We start from the raw sequence: 21,131 nt of genomic DNA, 5'->3' as shown, positions 1-21,131 counted from the left end.
CTGCCATGATTTTTTATTCCTTTCCCCTTCATGATGAAAATATATAACAAACTTCAGAATGTGTATCAGATACGGAATGTCACTTATTAAGTATATACTATGTACCAACACTGATCTACATGTCAGCATCATTTTGAGTAAAATGGACATAATCTTCACCATAATTGGGGTGGGGAAGCACAGAGAAGGGACAACATAAGGTTAAAATTTGGTCTAATAATATAATGCTCTTTCAGTACCCTATCTGCCGTGGTCCAGAAATGTTTCCAAAGAAGGTAATGTCTAAACTGAACCTAGTGAGTGCATCATCATTACCTATAAGTGTCATAGGTGGAAAGTAGAAATTAGAAAAATACATGTTCTTTTGGAAGATTTGGTTCTGAAGTCATTTGTAGATGACTAGCTTCAATAAAGGCAAGTTGTAGAAGTATTGAGTTTTGTCATTTGTGGGGATTACTTAATGTTTGTAGTCTCAGGGAAAGAACCAGGAGAAGCTGAAGATTTAAAAAAAAGTCTTTTTTTTTTTTTTTTAATTTGAGATAGAGAGCAAGAGAGAGAGCAGGAGCACAAGTGGGGACGGGGAGGGGTAGAGGAGGAGGTAGAAGCAGGCTCTCTGCTGAATAGACAGCCCAGAACCCGATGTGGGCCTCAATCCCAGATCCCTGAGATCATGACTTGCGCCACAGGCAGATGCTTAACCAACTGAACCACCCAGGCACCCCCTAAAGTCTTGATATGATAAGTGGATTACAGTCTTGAATGAGAATGCAAAGGAAAAGAGCAAGGAGTAACAACCAGATAGTTTGCTATGAAGTGGCGGTTTCCCGAGACTGAAGAAAAGGAGACAGGATGGTGAAAATAGAGATCAGTTGGGAAGAATAAAAGGAGGTTGAGGGAGTTTATACCTCATGTCACTGGCAGTCACTATGTAAATACCCATCTCAACAAATTAACCACACATATTCAAGTTCAGTAGGAGTCAGTCACATAAAATTGGCATTATTTTCTGATGAATATTGTTCTTAGATTCAGTAGCAAAGGAGAAACAAATAATTTTTGCAGCTATAACAGTATTTTAGGAGGGCTAAAAAAAGAAATAATTTTGGAATGCTGGTTATGTGTTATTTTCTGTTTACAAATATTACTAAGTAATATACTAGCTGATAGGTAAAGATAATATACATAAATTAATTCAAACTACCTCACTTCTCAAATTACAAAATATGGTCACAAAGAACCATAGTATTTACTCCAATTTAGTCTCTAATAACATTAGTGTTCTGACTTGGTGCGAAAATGTAAAAGACAGTCAGCATCATTCTTCCATCAGGAGAAAGAAGACTTAAAATTAAAAAAATCAGTAGTGAAGTTGGATTAGGTACGCCATAATATCTGGAGGGAAGGAACATAAATTGCTACTAGAGAATGGCTGAAATAAACAAACTTGGAGGACTTCATTATTTAGAAAGAAAAATAAAACCATAAAATATTTGATAACAATGCAAATTAGATTTAATAGGAGTGACAATAATATAGGTAAAAGAAAGAGAATACCCTAAAGAAAAAAGAGAAAAGAAAAAGGTCTAATTAACACAAATCAATTCAAAATGGTGACACATTTATCTCTTTTCATCATAACAAGGAGAAATGTATGGCTTATGTAACTTTACCTACACAAATGACATGGATGGAGACAACTGGAATTCAAACTGATGTCGTTGGTGCTTAATCCAGATTTAACATCATCTCACTTCCTGGGTCTCGTGCACCCATTCTCAGCTTTCAGTCAACTTAATATCTTCTTCTGACATTAGCCTTGACTACTGGATCCAATTTTCCTTACCAGTGTGGACTACAACGTTGTACTAATAAAGCAAGAAATCAGATAGAAAAGATATTGGTCAAAATTCCCGAAGAAATGGGTGAATAAACTCAAAGGCAAGCAGGTAAATGATAAACAGAAATGTGAAGAGGGTAGCCAAACTGGATTTATTTGTTCATGGATTTGTTTCTACTTTTTGCTAAGTACTGTTCTTGGCATAAGATCAGTTAGAGACTTCTAACAATGCCAGAAAGCAAAAAAAAACTCTCAAAAACTAGTGAATCTTATCAAAAGGACAAAAGAACCAAAGGAAGTAACTCCCATTGGCCAAACATGGAACTATTTGAACATCAAAAAGAGTAATGAATGCAACTGATTGTGCAAATTGAATATATAGGAAGTCATTGGTTCTAATACTAAACAAGAAAGAAGAAGGTGTGGGGTGCCTGGCTGGCTCAGTTGATTAAGCATCCAACTCTTGATTTCTGCTGAGGTCATGATCTCAGGGTCATGAGATTGAGCCCCACATTGGACTCTGCACTCAGAAATCTACTTGTCCCTCTCCCTCTGCTCTTCTCCCTATATCCACTATCTGTCTCTCTCTTAAAAAAAAAAAATTAAATTAAAAAATCATAAAAAAGGGATGCCTGGGTAGTTCAGTCAGTTAAGCAGCTGTCTTTGGCTCAGGTCATGATCTCAGGGTCCTGGGATCAAGTTCCACATCAAGTTCCCTACTCAGGGTGAAGCCTGCTTCTCACTCTGCCTGCTACTCCCCCTGCTTGTGCACTCTTTCTCTAATAAATAAGTAAAATCTTAAAGAAAAATCATAAAACAAAGAGGAAGGCCCTCTTCACCCTCTCAAAAACAGAAACAGCAACAATAACAACTCATTCTATATCAGAGGATGTAAGCAGGCAGCGATTTCTTTCTTGGCAATTAAAAATTGAAAGAAAATAAACATTTATTCTGTTTTTCCTTTTTTTTTATTGTAGCTTTAATTTAGGTTGCTGTAACAAAATACCATAGATTCAGTGGGTTAAACAACAAACATTTATTTTTCGTAGTTCTGAAGTTGTGAAGTCTAAGATTAAAGTTGGGCAAATCTGGTGACATGTAGTGAGGGTAAGTTTCCTGGTTTACAAATGGCCATCTTTTTCTTGTTGCCTTTTTTTTTTTAAGATTTTGTTTATTTGTTTGTCAGAGAGAGATGATTTGAGGTGGGTGGGTCACAAATATTCAGACCATAGCATGGCCAACTAGCTCTAGTTTCCTTTAGTTGATGAAGGACAATTTTTTCTTTTCTTGAGATTTAATATAAATGTGGAAGAAGTTACAGAATTAGAAAACAACCATTTTGTAACTCCTAATGAAACAGCTGATTCAGTCATTAATCATTAATTCATTAACATACTATGTGAAGGGTTGATTAGGATCTTTATATGGAGCAATCAAGTTGTCACCAATTGAGCTTCTGTGACGTTAGCATGACTAAAAATGAAGCTAAAGAGTTAGACAGAGGCTTGTCTATCTTCATTGTGTTAGAATGTAGCATCATTAAAATACGGGACAACCAGATAGTATTTCCTAATATAATGCAATAAAAAACACACAAGAATTGTACAGTTGAGTTGCCAAAAGTTTATTTGAATCCATTTACGTCTCTAGAGCTGGTCTGTACCCGCTGGAAATGAAGAGAATAGAGGAATATTAAACAAAACCCAAAGTAAATAACCACACTAATCTAGAATGTGGATCAGTCAGCTTCATTCTTCATGATAACTTTCTAGGGTTCTGTGAAAAGCTACAGGAATGGGTGACAGGAGGAGGCAAGAATGCTCTGGGGAGAAAACACAAAACTAAATAAATAAAATATATGGACCTTGTTTGAAATTTTCCTCAAAGAAACAAACAAAAGACATTTTAGCACAATCGTGAGGAAATTTAATTAATTACAGATGGGTATAAAATGACAATAGATAATAGTGTTAATTTAAAAGTATGATAATACAATGTTTATGTAAGAAAATGGCTGTAGTTTTTAGAGATGCACACTGAGATAAATAAGGGTAAAATGCTGTCCATAATTTCTTTTAAACTTGCTTAGCAAAGACAAGAAAAACTTCTATTAAGGAGAGATAACAAATCTTGATCTAAGTGATTGGTGTATGGGGGTGTCATACCCTTACTATTACTTTTGTGCATATTTGAAAATATCCATAATATTTTTTTAAACTGTTGCAAAAATCCAGGTAAGGAATGGATATAGGCTAGGCATGAGTAGTTATATACAAAGATTTAGAAACTATTTAGAAGATGGGCTATAGAATTGCTGAAGGAATTGATAGTTGAGATGGTGGAGGTGAGTGAAATGATGAACTTGACTTTTTGGTTACTAAATATGGAGGAGTATCTAAATACTGATTGTGGAACAATGGTCTAAAGGAAGTAGTATCTGATATCCAAAAAGACAATGATTTAAACTCTAGTCCTTAGCGTACATGGTATAGAAAGCCAATCAGGCTCTCTTCTTTCTATACAGCCTTACCCAAGTCTTCAGTTCTAACATCAGTAAGTCTTAGATCTGCCTCATCAGTCTGAATTCCACACTAACTCCTAACAGCCCCAATTAAATCACTCATAAAACTCTCAAACTTGACCTCTTAGAAATAGTTGTATCATCTTTTCTACTCTCCATCTTGACCCCAAAGCTGCTTTTCCTGTATCCTCTGTTAATGATTTAATAATTTCCTCAGTTATCAAGCATAGAAATCCAAGTTGATCTTGTCTCTCACCTCTCCCTTATACTCCCCCTTACTCATTCATCACAATGTCCTGTACCTCCAAAACATCTCTGATGTTTCTCTTTTTCTTTCTACTCCCATTTCTAAACCCTACCGTATAATGTCAATTAGACCACAATCAGACCATCCTGTCTTTCCAACCTCATCTCTTGCCACATCTGCTTATGTGTTAGTAGGTTCTATTCACGTCTTCAGGTAAACAAGTCCCAGAAGACAGTATGTGCCTTTCTTCTCCTGGACCTTTGCTTAAGCTCTCCCTTTATTCCATTTATTTCTAGTAATTTTTAGTCATCCTCTAAGCCTTGTTTGAATCCTTGCTACTCTCACTCTATACTGCCAGCCAGAGGACTGGCTCATAGCCCTCCCTTCTGTACTCCTATAATGTCTCAGCAGAAGTGCTGCCACCTTCTGGTGCTGAGCTAGCCGAGTGCAGATCTCTCTCTTCCTCTATACTGTGGACAAACTGAGGACAAAAAGGTTGTCTTACCCATTTTTTTGGTCTTGTCACTCAATGTCAGACATACATTAAATGTTCAATTACTGTAGTTGTGTTATAATCTACATTTTCTTTTGAAAATAAGTGTGATGAGTTTTGATTAGTAAGAATGAAGTATGAATAAGCCTTCTTTCTTTTTACTCTATCTAATTAAATAAACATATGCCTTAGTCATTAGAGACTGAAATAAAGTAATGCATGCTAGACTTTCTTGGGCTCATTTAAAAATCCTGTCATGAATTCTTTTTAAGATTATGAAAGAGATACTTTCTCGATTGATTTTTTTTCCTAGCATCATTCTCCTTTCTGTATTTCTGCCTAAATTCACTTGTATATGTATCTGGTAGGAGAGATTACATGGACAAAGTGCTTTGTCTCTGTTTGGTAACTTAATAGGTAATTAACAAATCTTCTGTAGGTGAGAGCAGGTGGGTATGCACTTTCTTTTTTTTTGTTATTAAAGATTTTATTTATTTACTTGACACACAGAGAGAGAAAGATCACAAGTAAGCAGAGAGGCAGGCGGGGGGGGGGGGGGCGGGTGCGGGGGGGGGGGGGGGAAGCAGGCTCCCTGCTGGGTAGAGAGCCTGATGCGGGGCTTGATCTCAGGACCCTGGGATCATGACCTGAGCCCAACGCAGAGGCTTAACCCACTGAGCCACCCACGCGCCCCGGGTATGCACTTTCTTATAATAACTGCCCCAACATGACTGTTCATAGGCCAGTTGAGAATATGACAATAACATTAGACCCTACACAACATAAAGCAGCGATACTGATTTTACCCTTGTTTACCCAGAAGTATCTTAACATTTCAGAGTTAAAGATCTTGTATATCTCGTACACAAGATGTATCTTGTATCTTAACATTTCAAAGTTAAAGACAATATTTCTCAGAATTTAGCTCAAGTTACCATTTCTGAGGAGAGCACTTTTTATGGATTCACGGGTCTTCTTTTCTATGCAGGCATGGTGTTCACATGTGGGGGACTTTTACCTTTCAGGTATCTCTGTTACTGCAGGGTAGTAGAACTGGGAAGACAGATTGAGCCTGCATGCCAGTATGAGTTTTATCGCTAAGTCTCACCTGAATCACGTCCAGATGTTACTGCTTATCTGAGAAACACTGAGAAATACTCTTACTTCATTGTCTTCTTACTCACAGATCTGTAGAAGCAGTTAAATAGGAAGAGGGAGGAGGCTAAGGGAGGGCAGCAAATATGGAAGGAAGATATTGCTAACTCCTTTTAATCTATATCTTGGTGATGATGGAGGAATATAAAAGGATGTACTCAGAAATCCCAAGTACATAGAAATCCCTAGACGAGCTTTATTGAGTATAGCTGAAATGGGCATTACTTGTGTCACATGGGATTAAATCATGGTTTTTACCTATTCTGCTGGGTTATTTCTCCTTTGAATGTTGTTCATTGTACAAACAAAGGGAAATAATGCAATGGACAATATGATATGGGTTTATTTGGTATTGAATCTGATTTGTTTCATATTTTCTCTTAAGAGTACCCAAGCCATTTCATGAAGAACTATAGAAACATCCTTAAAATGCAGATGAATGCATATATAATGAAAATTAAAAATTAAACCTATCAAAGGCAGTTAATCACATTCACCACAGTATTGCATTAATTGTTGCTGAAGTCACTGCCTGTAAAGAGCAAAGGAAATTAAAAACTATTTTCAGCCTTTTGTTAAACAATGGAGTATTTTTCTTTTCTATTTTGAATCTAAGATGAGAAGGACTCCGGAGACCTGTGTTAATGATTTTATTTCTCAGAACAGAAAGAAACCTAGTTCTTTATCCAGCTCCATAAACAAATGATTAGAAAGGAATATAAGGTAATGAAGATAGTCTGAGGGAACATTTTTAAATGTCAAGTTGAGGAATATATTTTTTGAAAAGGGACCACAAGAAGCTGAATAGTTGGGGGCGCCTGGGTGGCTCAGTGGGTTAAGCCGCTGCCTTCGGCTCGGGTCATGACAGGCTCTCTGCTCAACGGAGAGCCTGCTTCCCTTCCTCTCTCTCTGCCTGCCTCTCTTGTGATTTCTCTATGTCGAATAAATAAATAAAATCTTAAAAAAAAAAAAAAAGAAGCTGAATAGTTGAAGAAGCTAAATAGGCAGCATTTAAATATCACTGTTATACAAAAGCTAGACCGAAAAATGAAAATAGCTGATTCCACATAGAGGTCAATTGGATGATTCTTAGCATTATATAACAGTATCTCTACAATAACAAGGAAAATTGCTTGTTGTAGTCCTGCCCTTATAAAACTTGAAATTTTGGCTTTCGTCTTAAAGAATGAAGCTGTAATCACATTCCTGGGCATCTGTAATATCTTTGTCAGTGTCAAAAGTTAACCTATACACATATTAAAAATGGAATCTCTTGGGAAATGATAATGTATGGAATTAGCACCTTTAAACAGATAATCCACAGTGATCCTGGAGATGTGTTTTTTTTGTTTTTTTTTTTATTTGTTTATTTGTTTATTTACAGCATAACAGTGTTCATTGTGGAGATGTGTTTTTGTAGCAAACCTCGTAAAGTCATTGAAGATGGAGAACAGCCAAGTGAATTATTTGTGACTCTCTCCTGAGAGCACATTGAAGAACAGAGAACACACTAAAAAAGAAATGGCAGCCGTACATTTCAGCACAAGAATCTAACACCAGAGTGTTTTGTTCCAAACTTAATCTCCAGGACGTGGCAGAATATTTCAAAAAGATTTTGCTAACTTGTGGCTTTAGTCGTTAGATTTCCTTTAGCTCTTTTCCATTGCAGTCTTAGGGTGTGCTTGCATCCATTATTTTCAGCTGTTTGTTTTGGCATCTTGCAAAAAGTTGCAATGGAAGAGCGAATCCTTCATTCTGCTCGTGTGTGCTCTAATATTTAGGACTTTGCAGCAAGTGGGTTGTCAGCCTCTCATAGAAGATCCTATTACAGCAATCAAAACCATTAGAAAAGAAGTTATTTTTTTTTTCTCAGCACTCAAGTTTAGATAACATTAGCCTAATTTTTAGAAACAGCCAGATTTCTTTTTAAGTTTAGACCTTCAATTTTTAAATTAAATTAAAAACTCCTGCAAATATTGTTGGTAGCAATGTTCTTTGTATATATGAGACTGACCTGCTGGGATTGTTTTTAAGTTCTTTTTTTTTTTTTTTTTTAAAGATTTTATTTATTTATTTGACAGAGAGAGAGATCACAAGTAGGCAGAGAGGCAGGCAGAGAGAGAGGAGGAAGCAGGCTCCGCGCGGAGCAGAGAGCCGGATGTGGGGCTCGATCCCAGGACCCTGAGATCATGACCCGAGCCGAAGGCAGCGGCTTAATCCACTGAGCCACCCAGGCGCCCCTGTTTTTAAGTTCTTAACAGAAAGATTTTATTTAAAATTTTCAGTTGCCATGCAGTCTTTAAAATAGAGTTAATTTTACATGTATATTTATTTCAGTAACATCAAGAATATATTTCGGGGGCGCCTGCGTGGCTCAGTGGATTAAAGCTTCTGCCTTCGGCTCGGGTCATGATCCCAGGGTCCTGGGATCGAGCCCGGCATCGAGCTTTCTGCTCCGCAGGGAGCCTGCTTCCTCCTCTCTCTCTGCCTGCCTCTCTGCCTAGTTGTGATTTATCTCTGTCCAATAAATAAAATATTAAAAAAAAAAGAAGAAGAATATATTTCGGGGAGCCTGGGTGGCTCAGTGGGTTAAAGCCTCTGCCTTCGGCTAGGGTCATGATCCCAGGGTCCTGGGATCAAGCCCCACGTCAGGCTCTCTGCTCCTCAGAGAGCCTGCTTCCTCCTCTCTCTCCCTGCCTGCCTCTCTGACTACTTGTGATCTCTATCATAAATAAATAAAATCTTAAAAAAAAATTTAAAAAAAGAATATATTTCATTCATGGTACTAGAAAATTCTAGCACTGATTTGTGACAAAATAGAATAAACTAATGTCTACAAAAACTGAAATTATTTTATATGTATTCCCATCACATTTTTTGTTAGTGATCATTGATGTGGTCTCTAAAACTGTGCCTAAAAAAATTGAGCTAGAAAAAAAGGGTTATCAAAATAACATACTTAGGAAGAGTGGTTGCCAAAATTAACACTAATATATATATATATGTTTAAAAATAGGAAAGGATTAGCCTCTGTGAACTTCTGTCATCAATTGTGTTGGGAATTGGGCCAACTTCTGTCTTTGTTCATGAACAGTTCATATTCAGATACATGGGGAACACTCCTTAGAATTCTAGGCCATAATTTATCCTCCTACCTACAAGCAGCACTGTTTATAAAAGCAGCCCTGTAGAAGGGCAGTTCCTTGTATTGCAGAGAAGTAAACACTGGGTAATTTTTAAATTACAGCTATTGAGGTTCACAGACTGAAATTGTAAACATAAGTTTGCCTCACTCACATTGGTTCTTAAAGATTCAGAATCCTCTAAGCTTCCCTACATGGTAAGAAATTGTGTTGGAATGTGGAGAACAAGAAACGTTGGAAGGTTTAAAAATATTTTTAGTTCTTCAAATGAACTGTTACTTTCCTTACATGACTATTACATGACTATTTTATTTTGAGACACTGGAAAGTTCTTAATATTTCTTGGTTTGTTTTTATGAGTATAACAATGGATACTCTTAAAAGCTATATAAACTACCCTGCTATTAATAAAACAATGATAGCTGTTATTAATTGAGTGCTTATCATGTACTAAACAATGTTCTAAGAATTTTATTTGCATTATTTTGTTCAGTATTGGCTTTTGTTAAATATCATTCACTGACTAGGCTATAAGGAGGCAGTAGATAAATCATAAAACATGCACATGAATAAATTGGCTGTGAAGCCAAACTTCAAAATGGTTCTACTTGTTTCTTGGACCGTTACAGGTTATAACAGTAAATCATGATCATATATCTTAGATTTTCTGGAATAGGACTAAATTAATATATATTCTTTCTCATTTTAAGATCATGTTTAAGATATTGGATATCACAGGCTTAGAAGACTGGTCCAGACTTTTCTTTACATAGGAGATTCCCAGAAATAAGGCCAGAAAAGTAGAAGTGACTATTTAAGATAGGAATGAAATCTGGCTTTTACTGTTTAACTTCAAGTAAACTTAAAGCTTCATAGGATCTCTAGAATGAGCACTGAGAAGAAATTCAAGGAGTTAGGTATAATGACTCCCGAATTTGTAAAAGCGCTAAGAATTCAAGAAGGGCTTGAGACCCTATAGACAGATGATACTTGTACAAAATGTGCAGGGAACTTCCTCAGTGGGTGTTGTTTGTCTAGGACTACTATCACTATGAATTAAGATGAGTCCAGATACAATGAATAGAAATCAACTGTTTTTATAACAGGAAAAATGAGTATAGTAAAAAAAAATTCAAGTGGTACAAAAAGGTACAAAATGGTCTCCTTGCCAGCCTTAGCCACCTGTGTCTCAGTGGCAAACATGATTTTACTTATTTCTGTATCATTCCAGGCATTCTGTGCATAAATAATTTTGGGCCCTTCATTCATTTCACAAAAATGCAAAATGGAATGTGTAAATTGTTGGAAATAGCAGAACATTGTGCATTCCAACCAGTATATATAGTCATTCCCTGAGATGGCTGCATAATATTCCATTGCATGGGTATAACATAATTCATCCAACCAATGCCTTCCCATCACATATTTATTTAGTTCTCGTTTTCTGACATCAGAAACTATGCTGCATGACCTCCATGTCAATTTCTAGTCAAATATCTTAAAAGTAGAGTTGCAAAGTCAAGGTGCATACATAGTTTTATTTTTCATAGATATCGCCAATTTTTTTTCCTGAGAAACTATGACAATTTGAATGCTTATAATATATATTCTTATAATTTTCTTTTTCCTGTAAGAGACCAAAGTATTATCAAACTGTTTGATCTTTCTACTAGATGAAAAATTATCTCTCATCTTTAATTTGCGTTTATTTAATTTTGAATGCTACTGAGTACCTTGTCTTAAGCTTGAAGGATATTTCTTCTTATATTTTTTATGATTTATCAGAATATATCCTTTGCAAATATTGTTTCTCAGCTTATCTTGTAATTAATTTATGGCGTGCAGAAAATTTTAAACTTTGTAAAGTTAAACTAATTTACATGTGTTTTTTGTGAAATCTGGGAATTTTGGTATATGCACACAAACTCATACCAAGAGGTCTTTGTTATTTAACATTATTTTATTGAGATAAAATTTATAAAGTTTTGTGCTTAAGGTAAGCTTGAGAATAAAATTGCCTTTTTTTTTCCTATTAATAACCTATCATGGACCTTTCCTTATGTATTCTATTTACCTTTATACTAGAAAGCACAAAGTTAAGAGTTACTCTCATTGCAGCAATGATTCTTAGGCTTTATTTTTGTAAACTAACTTTTAATTTTTATCTTTGTGTTTAATTACTTCTATCTGTGTTTTTTTTTAATGTTGTATTCCATACCTTTCGTATAGGAACACAATAGTAACAACTTTAAAGCACTTTACTTATTTCTATCACATATGTTAATTTAATTGCCATATTGAGCAAGTATTCTCATTTTTTTGTTATAGGAGGAAATGAGTATTTGAAAGTTAATGACTTCGTGAAATTTCATAGGTAATAAGCCAACCCAATATTTTTATTTTAAATGTACTGTGCTGTTTACTACATTACTCTTCTCTCCACCCTAATAAATATATATATGTATATATATACATATATATACACACACACACATTTTATTTATTTATTTTTTAGTCATTTAATCTAAGAATAACAAATGCTGTGTTATTGGTTCAGGATATGCTTTAATACCAGTTACCTGAGAGTGAGATTGGAATGTACAAATACAGATTCACAATGAGCATAGGACTAAAAGGACCCCTTGAAATTTCCCCTAGGGAAATTTAGAAAATGACCCTTAAATATGATTAAATACTATTTTTTTAGGATTTGAAGTAGATCATAGACAAGTCACATGCTTGCCAAATAAAAGAGATGAATGACGATATAGTATGACATTCTTGGATTAAGTTTCCAATAGTCCAAAGTATTATTTTTCACCATTTGAATTGATTTAGATTCACATTTAATCCCCAATTAATGCTGATAACACTTTTATTGTATATTTTAATTATTGAAGTCCTAGAGGGTAATTAAGCATATTAATTCTTCCCAAAGCATCCATTATGGCTTTTAGGGCAATCGCTCTTCTCCAATTTTGTCCTTTAAGATATTTCTTCTTGTTTTTTGATATGCCAGATATGATCCCAACTGGAGCACACAAACTTCAGTTCTTTGATAGTTAAGCATATCTTTCACTGTTCCTCATCTCCATGTCTCTGTTAGCTCCAAGAACATGTGACAGAACTGTTCCACTTTGAGGATCAGGCCGTGTTCACACTCAGTCTTTGATCTTGACCTGAGCTGTTTTTTGTTTCATTTTACAAAAAAGGCATCTAACAAATTCATCTCTTAGTCCCTTTCAGCTGTAAAGTGTTAATAACCCTGTGATTCATCCACCAAGAACCTAGAATCTAGGTGTATTTGAGAAATAGTTGGATTTCAATATAGAAGTCATCTTGGATTTTTACCAGAAGACATGCATATTTTAAAATTTTTCTGTACAAGATAGACTGACTTTACCATTAGTATTTTTTTTTCTTTTTGTATAAAAATTTCATACTTGTACCTTAGGAAACAAAGCCACTTGACTATAACCCACATACAACACTGGAAAATGCACTGTCTTCTGCGTAATCAGGTAATTTCTCACCATCCATCTATATCTGACCCCCTCAGTTCACATTTTTATACTTACCTTACTTCATTTATATCCTTCATTACTTTCCCCCCTAACTTATGAAAATAAATGTTTACTTATCACAGACTTAAATCTTCTAAAATAATGTAAATATTTCCTTTTAAAGCATAATAAAAGAAAGCTGTTCTGCAAACATAACTACAATTTGTTATCAAAAACATATATCATTCACACCTAAACACATTATATATATACGAACCTTACTCTCCAGTGACTGTATTACATAAATGTATTTGGTGTCACAGTATCTTTTCTTCATCTGATATCCTTTATAAAGAACTAATATTGTATTTTATACATATCAAAATCAGGGATTAAGTTGCAGAGGATTTTATAAATTATTAGATTCTTGAATATCTTGTGTTTATGGTAATGGACTTAAGAATTACTGTTACTTAAGAGACAATGTAACTCAATTGTGCATGGTAGGATTCATTATAACCAAAATTTTTTAGTACTTTAGTTACTACACATAATATAGGAAATTTGTCTCATGGTGACCAATATTATAATCTTAAAGCACAAAACATGAAAACACCAAAAGCTTTCTTGATGTTGAATTAAATTATAATTAAAGTAGGGTTATAGCTACATGTTATTACATGTACCACTAAGCAAAACACAAAGACTATTTGAAATGTGAAGTATCTTTAGGCTGTTTTTAAAATACTGTCTATAAAACATGAATTACATTTTTTTTTCTTTCCCTGTTGCTTTTGGGTGCAAAGAGAGTACTGAAATCACATAATTCTGTGTTGTTGGCTCACTATCATCATTGGTCTAAGAAAAGCTTCTCTATTGATTAGACTATTTCCTACTCCTTTTATCCTCCCCTTACCCTCTAGAGACTACCATTTTAATGTGTTTATGCATACACTTTTTTATGTCTTCATTAAATATTTAGTGTTTGTGTGTATAGAAGTATCTTAAATTTGCATAAATAAATTTTATTTTTTATTAAATTAATTTAGCATCTTGTCCCTTAGATTTATTTTTATTTACTTTAAAAAATTGTATATAATATTTTTAAGGTGTAAAATATGATGATTTAATATATGCATGTATTTTAAAATGATTACCACAACCAAATTAACACACCCATCATCTCACATAACTATCATTGGTGTGTGTGTGTGAGAACACTTAAGGTCCCCTACTCTCAGGGCGCCTGGGTGGCTCAGTGGATTAAGCCGCTGCCTTCAGCTCAGGTCATGATCTCAGGGTCCTGGGATCGAGCCCCACATCAGGCTCTCTGCTCCGCAGGGAGCCTGCTTCCTCCTCTCTCTCTGCCTGCCTTTCTGCCTACTTGTGATCTCTCTCTCTGTCAAATAAATAAATAAAATCTTTAAAAAAAAAAAGATCCCCTACTCTCTTTGCAATTTCCAAGTATACAATACAGTATTATTAATGGCAGTCCCCATACTGTACATTAGATCCCAGAGCTTACTCATAACTAAACATTTGACCAACATTTCCTATTACTCCTACCACCATGGCCCTAGCAACTACTATTTTACTCTCTGATTTTATGAGTTAGACTTTATATATTATATATATAAGTAAGATCATACAGTATTTGTCTTTCTCCATCGGGCTTATTTCATAGAACATAATCCTCTAGGTTTATCCATGTTTGCAAAATTGCATAATTTCCTTCTCTTTTAAAAGTTCTGAATAATACCATATTCTGTTATTATAATACTCACTATATATATATATATATATATATATATAAATACACACACACACACACACACACACACACACACATTTACACCTATTCTACCCTCTTACTGGTGTTGCTCCTGCTTATTCTATTCATAACTTTCTCCACTCACCACTGTGATTGTAAGGTCTCTATATTGCTGAGTCTGCATCTTATTAGGTGCTTATCAGTGTTCTCAGAAACAAATGTCTAGACTGTGTTTAGTTGTACACAGTCACACAGACACACTCACATACCTACACACAAAGTGTAAGAACATTCTTGTTCTTGATCTCTGATGGATCTCACTGCAGATTACTCTGGGATGAACAAAATATTAAAAAATTCAAATAAAGAGGAAATTATTTTTAGAATAGGCAGTCTCAGAAAAAGACCCACTAATATTCTAGAATAAATGCTTGAACAATATAAATGATTATTAAACTATTAGTAACAGTCTGTTAATTCCCTCTGCTTCATATGTAAAAGGGAAAATGTCTGATGATCTCTGTTAGAATCAGAACCCATAAAGAAGAATCCCCAAGAGCCTTTTGCAATAAATATCCAGGAATAAATTTTAAGAAAAAAAAAGGAAGACAAATATGTGGAAACCTATAAAAATTTATTGAAGAACATAAAAGATAATCAGAATAAATGGAGAGTAATAACATGGTTCTGGATGAGAAGAGTCAGTGTTTTGAAGACACCAGTTTCCCCCAAATTATTCTATAAATTCACAGAAACAAACACAAATATCAACAAAATATTTTGTGGAACTTGGGAAGTTAATTCTAAAGTTTACCTTGAAAGAGAAATATCTAATAAGAGTCAAGAACTATAGAAAAAGAAGAGCAATAAAGGATTACTTATACTATGAGAATTCAAATATGACAGCAGTAGTAATATAAAACTAGGGTAGTTAAAATGACAATACATTTGTGAGGGAATACACAAGTTTCTATTTTAAAATAGAGATTCTAGAAACACACTAATGTATATATGGGAATTTAGTATGGTATAGATGTAGATGGTGTTTAAAATCAATGGGAAATAAAGAAACCTAGAAAAATTTAATACCATTTAGATAAAAATTCACAAAGTATTTAATCTGTCTCATTTATGCCTAGATAATTCCAGTAATTTAAAGATATGCATATATATTGAAAATATAAAGTTAAAGATATCTATGTGTCTATTTATTTATGAAGTATGAATTTACTAGGAGAAACTATAGATTAGTAGATAATTATCTTGGGATAGTGACAGTTTACCTGATAAAAATGAAAAATCCAGAAACCATAATATAAAAGTTAGAAATAGGTGCCTATAAAAAAACATTTAAAATAATTATAAAAACAAAAGATTGCATATGCAGAGGGGACAGAGAGATTGAGAGACAAACAGGGATAAGTACCTGGCACAGATAACATAAAGTCCTGATACCCATCATGAATCCCGTAAGTCCATCACAGCTATCAAATCAGTAAGAAAAAAACAAAAAACAAAAAACAACTATAGATTGGGAAAAATGGGAAAATATATAAATAGGCAACTTCTAGAAGAATAATTTTGAAATTATAAAAAATATATAAGTACATGTGTTATCTCAGTAATCACAGTTATCATAAATCAATAAGAAAAAAACTATAGATTGGGAAAATATACAATTAGGCAACCTCTAGAAGAATAATTTTGAAATTACAAAAAATATATAAGTACGTGGGTTATCTCAGTAATCACAACTAAGTAAATACAAATGTACTTTCTGGCCATCAGATTTGCAAAGAAAACAATTTTGAATTTGATAATATGGAGAGATGTTAAGCTGTGGGAAAACGAACATGTTTATCTGTTTTGGACTGCTGACTGTCTTTGCAAAAATGTGTTGTGTGTAATCTCGTCTGACCATAGAAACTCCATTGACTTTTAGGAGCTAGAAGCAGTAACACATATGTGAAAAAGTGGAAATAATCTATATTGCCACAGGTAATATCCAAGTTAAGAAATGTGGTATGAAGGGCTATGGAGTACTATGAATTTTTTTTTTCCTTCAGTGAAATTATATGTGTAGTACTGAATTATCTTTAATATATTTTGAAAAGTGTATTAAAGCAAGTCATAGAAACATGTATATAGTAAGATTCCATTTAAGTAAAATGGACACAGAATACGCTGTTCTGTATATGTATTTGTGTGTGCTTGTGTGCTTCGACATACAGTATCATCTCCACAAGTAAATGTACCTTATTTGATAATGGTTTTCTAAAGGTAAAGACTGAAATTAAAGTAGTGGGGAGGGTTGTGCGTGTGTGTATGTCTATGTGTGTGTGCGCGCGCACGTGCGCATGTGTGTGTGTTTGTGTTTTGGGGGCTTGGTGGGGCCTTCTACTTTATTTCTGTGCATCCTTTTGAACTTTTTTAACTTCAAGTATTTATCACATTTAGTGCAATTTTAAGGGACGATTTAAAAAGTGATAGCTGTTTACCATTGTTGACATGCAAAGACATCTTTTTTTTAATCTCATTTTATTTTTTAAAGATTTTATTTATTTATTTATTGACAGGAGAGTCACAGAGAGAGAGGGAATACAAGCAGGAGGAGTGGGAGAGGGAAAAGCAGGCTTCCCGCTGAGCAGGGAGCCCAAGAGGAAGTGAGGCTTGATCCCAGGACCCTGGGATCATGACCTGAGCCCAGTGCAGATGCTTAAGGAATGAGCCACCCAGGCGACCAGACATCTTTTCTTTTTTAAAGAATTTATTCATTTATTTGAGTGAGAGAGAGAGAGCAAGCAAGCCTGAGCAGGAGGGAGAGGCAGAATGAGAAGCAGGCTCCCTGTTGAGTAGGGAGTCCACTGAGGGGCTAGACCCCAGGATGCAGGGATCATGACCTGAGCTGAATTTAACTGACTGAACCACCCAGGAACCCCCTCAAAGACATCTTTTAATAGAAGAATAAACAAGAATGTTTTGAACAATGTGTAAAGCAGATAAAAACACCCTCTGTCTAAAATACAAAGGTCTATTTTTGAGTTGTCAGGGTCAGATATGAGGTGCAGATCTCAATCTGGTATTTTAGTTATTGGTTTAACTTGAATGTTCTGACTGTAGGGGGAAATAAAGGGTGCTGGGTTTTTTCTCAGAGAGATTAAGAAAGATCAGTGACACTCCCTCTCCATCTGCATTAGAGCACAGAGCCACAGGAAGGACACCACAGGGCAGCCAGGGGTCTGAGAGCTTTTGTGTGCAGCGGCAGGACCTCACAGTCATGACTTCATTGTGTTTGGAAAGGGCAAAGAAAATCATCAAATTGCCTGAATAGAGGGAACATTTTTATTGAACCATCCACAGGGCTAAATTAATTGAGCAATGGACCATGATAGTTCAATGGGTGAGATTATCAAAAGCAAACTGCCCCCCTAGGGCAGAAGCCCCAGATGGGTGCCCGAGGGTTTCTGAGAATAGTGATTGCTTCAGGATAAAATATAATTGCCCCCTATTGTTACATTGCCCTTTAATGAATCCCATCCTGCACCAAAATATGACAAATAGGAAGGGATAATGTGCAAGAGGGTTGATAGTCACATCTGATGTCAAACCAGATGAGGCTACCAGCTTTGAGGAGAGGCTGTCCTTTGTCTTGTAACATCTAAGAATGCTTTCTTGATTGCTTAGGGGGGATTTTGATCAGCATAGAACTTGAAGAATGTATTTTATTTCAATTGACCCAAATAGATGAATAATCTCAGAAAAACAATGAGGCAAAAAGCTGTTTTTGTGAGAAAAACATACAATATTAAATAGAAGGAGTTTTGCAATTTATTCATTCCTTTATTAATTGACCAAAAATTTGAGTGCTTACTCAAGGTCCAGACAAAATGATAGAAACTGTCATTTAAGAGAATGAGTTTTTATTTGGTGCCCAAACTATCTGAATTTTTAATATTTAAACAGCTTAACTCTCTCATCAGCTAGCATGCTTCCAGCTGGAAGGAATTGAAAGCTGAGCTTGAACTGGCTTAACCAACAAAAGTGTTTTTTGGTTCACAGGTATGGAAGTCCAGACATAAGGCAAGCTTCAGGGGTGATTTAATCTAACGTTTCCTGTGCTATTTCTTTGTGATTCTCTAGACTACCATGGAACTTTCTGCAATAACAGAAATGCACAATCCAATGGTTGCCACTAGCCACGTGTGGCTATTTGAGCAGTTAAAAACTGCTACTGTCATTTAGGAAATAGATTTTTAAGTGTATCTAATCTTTAGTAATTTAAATAACCAGTAAAGCTAGTAGCCATCATATTGGAAAATATACCTCAACACTGTTCCATCTTGAACACTATGGGACGACAGCGTCTGCAGACTTGTAATGTATCAGCTGCAACTAATGACACACGAAATCATTCTAATCAAAGCAAGGAATAGTTATAAGAGTTTCACCCAGAAGAGCAAATACCTTTTTTCCCATCATATTGACTAATATTAGATCACAAGCCCATCCCTGAACTGACCACTGGTAGAAAGATGATATAATCATTAACCTTCCTGAGTTTATTCCTGTTACAGGAATAGGGTTGGCTTCCTCTGGGGTCCCATAGCAGGGAATGGATGACACCTAAAAATATTGGTATTTGCATAGTGGGAGGAAAAAGAAGTAGGATTCCTGGGAGGACAGCTAACCATGTTCTCCTCACTCTTTAAATAGCAGTTTGTACCGACTAGTCCAACGAGATAAGTGTCTGTGTTCTGGTCTCTTGTGACTGGATCATCCCTAACGTTGTCATTCTACCATCCGCCAAAAGTTGCTGGAGGAATTTGTCCTTTAAACTTTTTGCCCCCATTCTTGGTGGGGTTGTTAATAGTAACTTTAAGATGCCCCTCTTGTAGTATTTCTATGGTCCAACTGTTTGCCCTAGTGGTCAGAAGAAAATATTTGGAACTGAATTCACAAAAATCAGTGAACTCTCATCACAGTGTCCTAAAGTTCCTGTGATTCTGTTTTGGCACCACCCTACTTAGCTTTTTGTACTTGTTCACCAGTTCTCTATCAGCTCAAACTTTCAGAATCACAGATTCTCTCTGCATGCAACTCCTTGCCACCCTCCAGGTCTCCACTTAGACATCTCTTTTTCCAAGAAGTCTCCTTTGATCCATCCACATCTGGGTTAGGTACTCTGTTTTGTGTGTTGATAACCTTCCTTTTTTCTCAAATCTTCATCATTTTCATACTCTATCATTTTCTCTACTTACTTGTCTTTATCTTCGGTTGTACTGAAAGGTCTACCAGGTCAGAGAGTTTGCCTTGTTCACCTGAATATCCTTAATGTCTATCCACAATATCACAGGCATGTAGCAGGTGATCAACAAATAACATGGAGGACATAGGGAGATGGAGAGGAGAAGGGAGTTGAGGGAAATTGGAAGGGGAGGTGAACCATGAGAGACTATGGACTCTGAAAAACAATCTGAGGGTTTTGAAGGGGCTGGGGTGGGAGGTTGGGGGAGCCAGGTGGTGGGTATTATGGAGGGCACATATGGCATGGAGCACTGGGTGTGATGCATAAACAATGAATTCTGTTATGCTGAAAAGAAATTGAAAAAAAAACTACTTTAAATTAACAAATGATACATGCTGAACAAATAAATTGGTTAATAAATGAACAGGGTGGGTAGTCCTATACCTATCATATTACATCACATAACACACATCTTTTTCATCCTAAATTATTTTGTATCCACATATATACTCATGTAGGAAGCTTCACCTACCTATACTTTAATAGTTAACATATTCTGAAAATACATTATTTTCCAAATTAAAGATGCCTTGCTAGCTTAGTTCCTAGTTTTTGGCTTACCAACATTGACAAGACCCTCTTGGTTTAAAAGTTTTATGGGACTTTGGTATTTTAGGAATGCAAGAATTTCGTTTTCAGCACGCGTTTGCAGCACAGTAAAAGTATTTCTTTTCACATAGCTTATCTCATGCAATAGGCTGGAACTCATTTGGGAATTAGTTGAATCACTGAAGCAGACCTTGGTTGATCAGATATTGTAAGGACCTATTTAGAAACTGTCCCTGCTCCCCTTCCCCCAGGGGATTTACTTGGAGACAGGTGGGGGGGGGGGGAAATCAGCTCCAGGTAACAAAGCCCAGATACAAGGGTGGGTCAGGTCAGGTGGAGACATCCAATCAGTGGGGGTTTGCATACTGTCTCCCTGGGTTACCAAGGAGTAGGGACCCCGGCCCTCTGGGAGCCCTTTTGGCACCAATCCTAATCAAGGTGTAATAGGCTGGTTCTAATGTCTACTAGGGTAAATTGTAATTCAATTGGTCACCTAGCATCACTGTGGAGTTTCCTGTGTGTCTTAACATTTTCTTTGGCCACCTGTGCATGGCCAGGCCCAACCACATGGCCTTTGCCCTTAAAAGCTAGTCTGTGAAACAGAGAA

Source organism: Meles meles, chromosome 3 (genome assembly GCF_922984935.1).
Source record: "Meles meles chromosome 3, mMelMel3.1 paternal haplotype, whole genome shotgun sequence".
Taxonomy (NCBI): domain Eukaryota; kingdom Metazoa; phylum Chordata; class Mammalia; order Carnivora; family Mustelidae; genus Meles; species Meles meles.
Note: the sequence above shows the minus strand (reverse complement) of the source record.